Below are 6,000 nucleotides of genomic sequence, written 5' to 3'. Positions count from 1 at the left end.
TTTACTGTATTGTAATGGTAATCCTGTTATTCATGGCTTTCTGAGGGCCAAGCCCACACCCAAAACGCTTTACAAAAAGTCTAATTTCATAGGAGTTCTAAGTGTCTTTTTTGCAGACTTTTCTGGTTGGCATGACAGCAGTGCATATAAATATAATATGAATGTTATAAGTGATATTTGTGCCTCAGAAGACTGTACTTTTGAAAGTTCTTTTTCATGTACAATTGGTTTTAAATGAATAATTTAATTGTATGCGTCTGCAAAGGGTGTGCAGGGTGGCATGTGTGCAAGGCTAGATGGTTTACCTAGGGTACCTAATACCCTTCCCTAACCATGGGTTCTGGGGGTAGGGGGCATGTCAGTTTTTTAAAATATAGATTGCAGGAGGGAGCTGGGCAGAGCCAGGGACAGAGAGTAAATAAATCGGGGAGGGGGGACGGGGACAGCACAGTAATTGTTCCCAGAGGGCAGCAAAAAAGCTAGCACTGGCCTGGTTGGAACCCGGCATGGAGCAGCACCAGCGAATCTTCCTGCCAGGAAACTGCGGGAGGCTGCCCGGCGATTGACAGCTCCCTGTGACGTCATCGGTGGGCGGGGCCCAGGCCGGGCTCCCGGGGAAGGCGGAGTCGGACGCCTCGCTTCGTCTCCCCTGCTGCCCAGAGCATTCTCTGTGTTGCCGGATGGGAGATGAGCCCTGGATCGCTGCATGGCAAGGCAATCCCGATCCCACTCGAAACCGGTGAGGAGCGACAGGACGAGGCTCTCTGCTTTCGGAACAAAAGGCAAAAAAAAAAAAAAGTGTGGGAGAGAATCTTGTCTTGCGGATCTTTGCAGAATTTTGCCCATGGTAAGTGTGTGCATTTTTTTTTTCTTCAAACGATACTCGAGGTGCTGCTGTGATGTATATTGTGTGCCTTGTCAGGTACAGTACTACATCCAACGAGAAATGGGGCAGGAGCGATGGTGAGAAGGCAAAGACTGATTATAAGCCCTGGCTTTCCGCTCCTTAGGAAGTCACTGTAGGGTGCAGCCCTGGATTTTAATTCTGGCATTAGTATCATTTAACTGGCACGGAAAAAGATGAAGCATCGCTTGCAGGACAGGACTTCGTGCAAAGCAGCCCAGCGGAAAAATGCCTGGGGCGAGGTGAGGCGGAGGCTCCCCGGATTACCGCTCTTAGGTTACAGCACGGGGTCTGCGGCACAGTAGTTTCCTCGAGTCTGTTGGTTCTGTGGAGTAATTTAATCACCCGCTGCTCGCCCTGTGCAGTGAAATATGGTAACACTGTAATTTGTCAGCACGGAGAATGGGCTTTGTGGAAATGTGGCATTTAAAATCCACTTAAGGACGGGAGAGAGGAGGGGGTGAGAGTTTGAAGGAACCTTAAGGTCTATCCAACCCACCTCTTGGGAATGTTTTTTTTTTTCTCTGAGAGCTGTTAATAATATCTTAATATTCTAAAGCGAGCACTCCGGATGGGAAGTACAATTGAAATTGGTCGCTGCATCAGTAAAGCTTAAGGCTGATTTTCATACGATTGACGATGGGGTGAGAGAGAGCTCATTTGTGAGAGTGTGTCTGAGGTCCTGGCTGAAGTAGAGCCACCGAGAAGGGGAGCGAGGGGTTAATAATGAAAGTCATACATCTCGAGTGGAAGAAAGTGACGAGTGAATGGCCCATGGGGGTGTCCGTGACTGATCCACTGTGTTATTTAATATTTTTTGATGTCGATCGGTGGAAGAAAAAAGTAACAATATTGTCATGTTTGCAGTTGGCACTAACCTGTTTTCCCGTTATAAATACACTCCAGGATGTAATGATTTTTTAAAAAAATGTTTATTTAATAAATAAAGTCAGGTGTACAACAGATTGCATATCTTGGACCATTCGCATAAGTATATGTGCCATATCAGGGAACAAACATGCTTAATTTTCTATCACAGGAAGACGATCAGATGAGTTTTGATATGAAAAGTGTAGAGGGCTTAAAAATAAGGAGGCAAAATCTGTTTTGAATGAGGCAGTCCTTGTTAGTACTATCCAGGACATCAGGCTATTATTTAGTAATAAATTGGGAATTAACTTGCAGAGCCAAGCAACAGTGGCGAAAACTGATTGCATGTTGGCATGGAGGGAATAGAGATGGAAAGAAAGGATAAAGATATTATTATTCTTGCAGGTCGCATCTGGCATAGGGCTGCAGTTTAGAGAACAAGCCAACACTGCAAGCCTGAACTATAATACTGTAAGGAAAAAAATAATTGTTCACACAATATCCTTAAGAATACATTTTTGCCAGTTATAATAATGTTTGTAAGACAATGTACAGCTTTATTGGAATTTGTTGCCAGAGGATGTGGTTAGTGCAGTTAGTGTAGCTGTGTTTAAAAAAGGATTGGATAAGTTCTTGGAGGAGAGGTCCATTACCTGCTATTAAGTTCACCTAGAGAATAGCCACTGCCATTAGCAATGGTTACATGGAATAGACTTAGTTTTTGGGTAATTGCCAGGTTCTTGTGGCCTGGATTGGCCGCTGTTGGAAACAGGATGCTGGGCTTGATGGACCCTTGGTCTGACCCAGTATGGCATTTTCTTATGTTCTTATGATGTAATAAGCTGCACAAAACGAGCTGGGCGAGTTCTTGAACGTGTAATTAATTATGTGTGGTTTTCCACGCTAATCTTGCGTCCATACGTAACAACGTGTTTAATGCGGGGGAAAACGTGTGCACATACCCGCGCAATGACCCGCGGCAGGTTTTGCGCGAGTGCACGCAAATGGCTTGTAAAGGAGGCAATTATCTATTCACGGGCTGTGCCCGGAGCCGCGCTAGCAGGGAGATCGTTCGGTGAGGGGTTTTTTGGTGCCTGGGTCAGGGCAGGAGTTAACTGAATGCCCTGTCTGGAGGCCCTTTTACTCCATCGTTCTCGTTAGCTTTGTTGAGCTACTTTAAACTCCCTCCATTTCCTGAATGGTTTTCTGATGCCGGTTTTTGTGTCCGTGCAGCCTTTTCTTCACCGGGCGCCCGGGGCTTGCTGATCACGATCGCTCCTACTGCTTTGGCGACTTTTGGTCCCTGTCTTGGCGATGCTGCGGCTCCGGGCGGTGTCGGCGCTTGCCTATAGCTGTCACCCCCCCCCCCCCCCCCCCCCCGGAGATCGCCGGTCTGTCCATCCCGGCTCCTGCTCTCTCCCGGCGGGGCTGATCCATGACGAGCGGCACCGGGTTTCTGGTGAGGAAAAGGCAGCACGAGCTCACAACCACACTGATGCCAACAATGGAGTAAAAGGGCCGGCGGAAGCTGAAAACATTTATTTTTGAATAAAGTGGGGCTGATGTAATCGCAATAGGTTAGAAATACCCCAAGTGAGCGCCTATTTTAGTGTGGGTTTTTCACGCAGCTTTCTGCATTGGAGCTTATGCAGGTATTGTTGTGTATATTTGGTCTTGCACGCGTTTTTTTTGCACGTTATCTAATTTGCATGCTGTCCCCTTATTACATCCCACAGAGGTGCCTGCTTTTGCAGCACGTGCTAAAAAAAATATGCGCAGAAAAATTGCGCTGATTTCAGCGCAGGTCTTGTTACATAAGCCCCTGTGAAAGGACCATCATAAAATTAGGCACTAGTTTCACTCTTGTATCCAATGGCTAAATAATTTTAATCATAGGTCCTGCATCACCACTTGACAGTCCTTATTTATTTTGAAAATTTGTAATTTTTTTGCATTTAAATTTGTTTTTCTGGAATGTAACCCCTTATTTCATGAAACAAACTCTTGTCTTAACTTGTAGTCCAGTAACTCTTGAAAAACCGCTCCCGACAAGGAACCTTGTCTTGATATGCTCTGCATCAAGGGGAATCCTACAGCATAATGTTCCTCAGAGTGTTTGGGCTTACAGATGTCCCTGGCATGCTTTCTTAATATGCATGCAATTTAGGGAATCCATCCCCATGAAAAGATAAAACATGCATTCAATCAAATATAAGACAAAGTTCAACAACAGAGTAAGGACCACTCAGCTAAGAAAGGGGACATGAAGGGGTGTGTTTGTGTATATGTCTGTGCACTCATACGTGTGTGGGTGCATGTTTGTATGTGCGCGCGCGTGTGTGTGTGTACGCGCTGAGATTTCCCAAACTGTGGCTATTAATCTTACAGAAAAAAAGATTTTTGAGGAGCCATTTGCTTACCCTGTAGAAATATATCAAAGGAACCTAAGAGGGATCTTTCAGGGGATCTTTGCACCCAGCTTCAGGGGGTGTCAGGAAGGGCTAAGAAGAAATAGGTTTCACCACCTTCAGAGGATGGGGGAGCTAATTCATTATTTCACTGAATCATATCCTAAGAGTAATTGGCCAGGTTTTGGAGGAAGAAGGAATGGGGGCCGGCACGATGGGAAAACGCTGATGCCAGGACTGAGGTGGATCTGTGGAACTGGCTACAGGTGCCCAGTGTTTTGTGGCATTGGGGGGGGGGGATGATAGATTTGATAGTTAGGACAAATATTTTGTAATCAGGTGTCATCCTATTCTTTTAGCAATGCTTGCAATGTAATCTTCTTCTTAGTGAGGTTAAGTGGCAGAGTATTAACCCTCTCTCCCCAAGATTATTGTTCAGGTTCTCAAACTTGGCGGAAATGCTAAGAAAGGAACGTCCTCAGCTCAGAGCTCAGACCCTGCCCTTAGCCAGAAGCCTAAGATGTTAGAAGTTTAGACTTCATGAACCTCTGACACAGGGGAGTGCAACCAGGAGGGGGGGGGGGAGGGGGGTGCTGACACTCCGGTGTTCCTACCCCCTTCATATCATGAGGATAGAGGTAATGGTGCTGAGAGGGGGAGATAGAGAGAGAGGGGGATGCTGGGTAGGGGGAGAGAAAGACAGAGGGGATGCTGTGCTGGAACCACTGCCAGTACCGCAGGAGAGAGCACAGTGCTGAAGCTGCCACCGCAACGGGGTAATGGGGGCACCAACTTCAGTTTCTGCACAGGGCGTCAATTGTCCTAGAGCTGGCCCTGACCTCTGGTCTCCTGTTAACCTAACCAACTGTGTAACTATAGACGGATTTTTCTTACCTTGAAAATATTTGAGCTTTGAAGCGGTGCAGTTCTGGTTTTTATTTTAATTACTATTATTGTTATTTTTTCCTTTTGAAATAGAAGGCATGCTTTACCAACCCCTTCAGGATAAAGGAAACCGTTGGCTGTGGTCTTTCTAGAATTATTAACATAGAATAGGCTCAAGCATAATGTAATACAGACAGTTGCGTTGAAAACTTATAAATCTTCATCATTGGCTCATTAGTCTATTTGTGAGGGATGGATGAATTGATGTGGGTGGGGCACATGGTAGGGGTGGGAGTGTAGGCTTTTGGATAATTCAAGTCTAACTGGTAACGGTTGTGGATTATATTGAATCCCAGCCATTTGTGACTCGGCTTGAACCCTTCATATTTCCCTAGCCACAGATACCCTTGGAGGAGAATATTCACAGCTTTGACATTCAAACTACTCAGAGATGGTCACCGTCTTGGAAAAGTAGGAACAGTTCAAGCATGCAAATATTTGCATAATCCCAAAGTGCACTTCTTCATAAGGTGAAAAAAAAAAATCTCAGACCAATTTCAGACCAATTTGAAATGGCTTCTGATTATTCCAAATAAACGTGAGCCCGGTATTTGTGGAACCGAAGCCGGAGGATCCATACCTGGTCAGAAGCGGTTGGCTCAGGTGTATCCGATGTCTTGACTTGCCGACTCGAGCGCCCCTTTAGTGTGCCAGCACAGCCATATCCTGTTTGCGGTGGCTTAATTAGCCCAGCATCCATTCAGTCCCTCAAAGCGGTATTTTTCAGTTTGGGGCTTGCTTTGATCCTAATGTGGTATATGGAGCGCGGTAGAGTTTCGCGACCTGACGGTTGGTTCCTGCTTCTTTGCCTTTTCAGCACAATCAGAACCATCCTCTGCTGGCTAAGGCAATACTAGCTTTCATTCGCAGCCC

General features: G+C 45.9%; 1 protein-coding gene across 2 annotated transcripts in view; it reads left to right on the top strand.

Moving 5' to 3' along the window:
- The first annotated feature begins 623 nt into the window (after nt 1-623).
- The window catches only part of MAPK4 (mitogen-activated protein kinase 4), a 291,734-nt gene continuing 286,357 nt past the window's right edge, over nt 624-6,000 (top strand). The window contains exon 1 of one of the 2 annotated variants that reach the window (XM_029580075.1): nt 624-847. The gene's annotated coding sequence lies outside the window, so the exon portion shown is untranslated. The remainder of the gene's footprint in view (nt 848-6,000) is intronic. The other variant, XM_029580068.1, reaches the window with a different exon arrangement.

Source organism: Rhinatrema bivittatum, chromosome 1, assembly GCF_901001135.1.
Source record: "Rhinatrema bivittatum chromosome 1, aRhiBiv1.1, whole genome shotgun sequence".
In the NCBI taxonomy this organism is placed as follows: Eukaryota; Metazoa; Chordata; class Amphibia; order Gymnophiona; family Rhinatrematidae; genus Rhinatrema; species Rhinatrema bivittatum.
The sequence above is the reverse complement of the archived record's forward strand: the minus strand, read 5'-3'. Positions and strand labels throughout refer to the sequence as shown.